This window comes from Plecotus auritus, assembly GCF_963455305.1.
Source record: "Plecotus auritus genome assembly, chromosome: 1".
Lineage (NCBI taxonomy): Eukaryota > Metazoa > Chordata > Mammalia > Chiroptera > Vespertilionidae > Plecotus > Plecotus auritus.
In genome coordinates, this window is record NC_137770.1 from 198,338,056 (window position 1) to 198,339,911 (window position 1,856).

Here is a 1,856-nt window from a genome sequence, read left to right on the forward strand (position 1 = left end):
AATGCCGCGACCCTTTAATACAGTTCCTCATGTGTGGTGACCCCCAACCATAAAATTATTTTCGTTGGTACTTCATAACTGTAATTTTGCTACTGTTATGAATCGTAATGTAAATATCTGTGTTTTCCGATGGTCTTAGGCGACCCTGCTAGCGGTTTTGAACCTGTGGGTTGTGATTGTAAATGTAAATATGTGTTTTCCGATGGTCTTAGGCTCTACAGCAGCAGTTCTCAACCTGTGGATCACAACGAAAATGATTTTATGGTTGGGGGTCACCATAACATGAGGAACTGTATAAAGGGTCGCGGCATTAGGAAGGTTGAGAACCACTGCTCTACAAGGTTCCTCAACCACGACTGCCCACAGCGGGAACTGCTTCCTGCTATCATTTCTGCATCCCATGCCTCACACTCCTCACCACCTCACTGCTGCTTCTTTCCAAGTAATCTGCCTGCACTAACATCCTTATTCAGGCCTGCTTCCAGGTAATTTCGGATTCCGCTCTGGTTCTTCTATCTCTGGCCACTTCTTGTGACGCTCAGCTGCAATCTCTTCTCACTTGAGACTCCCTCCCTGAGAATCCTGTTTCACTTGCTCTGTTCACCTTCAGCCTCACATTTCCAAACCACCTGATGGATATCCTCGGCCAGAATGTCTTCAAGTCCAGCAAGTAAAGAAAGGAACTCATTTTTTCTTGTCTTCTTCCCAAATTCCCATTACTGGGGAATGGCATCACAATTTACCCAGCTGTACGCGCCAGAAACCAGAGACTCTTGCTACACTCCTTCCCCTTCCCTCCACATCCCATCGATCAAGTGCTTCGTATGCTTCTCAGTCTCTGCTCCTGCTGTCCTCACCCTAATATATCAGAGCTCTCATTGGGACTCCTGCAGTTACCACTATAAGCATCATTTAATTTTCTGTATAAAAGGGATTTATAATGGAAAGTCTCCCTCCATCCATCTCCTAGCCACTCAATTCATCTTCCCAAAAGCCACCAGTTACTCATTTTTAAAAATATACCTTTCCAGGAATATTTTATACCAGTATGTGTATTACATATTCTAGCCCTCCTTCCCCCCACCACCTAAATTGTAGCATGCCAATGCAATGTTCTAAATTGTCTTTCCTGTAATTTCAGTTCCAATTTCATGTCTGAATAGTATTCCTTTGTATAAATTTAACTACTTAAGCCAGCCATTTGTTTCCAATAATTTGTTTTTATAAACATGCCATCACGAATAACCTTGTATTCCATAATCTTGCCAAATCATTTACAAGATAACGTTTGGAGGTCCAAGGACATTTGTAATTTTGATAGCTACAATGGCTTTTTGTTGTTTTCATTTTTATTAAAGTTATACAAGCACACAGATTAAGAATCAAGTAATTCTACAAGGTTTGTTACATTTAAAAAAGCTAGAGAGACATCCTTTTCAGAGGCACCACTTTTAGCCCCCCACTTTAAAAAATATTCACTTCCAGGACTCTACATAACACACAGCGTCCTGAATTTTCAGTCTTAACATTATCCATTGGCTCTCCGCTATGGAGGATAAGGATTCGGTTCTTTCCTGCCTGGTCTCCATTACACACCCTTATCTGCCCATCTTTGCCAAGGGACCTCCCTCGGGTAGTTTGTAAGGGCTCTCGGGCGGCATGCCTCTGAGGGATTGACAGCACCTCACCTTGGTTGTGACGCTCACGCCCCAGGAAGTCACGAAGCGCCCGGAAGCTAGCCGGCGGGGCGTCCCCCCCCTTCAGGGTTCCACCCCCGACGCCCCTGCGTTCCGGCCCATAGACTAGGGCCGAAAAGAGGCGGAACTCCGTGAACCGGAGGAAGTTTCTCCGCCGGA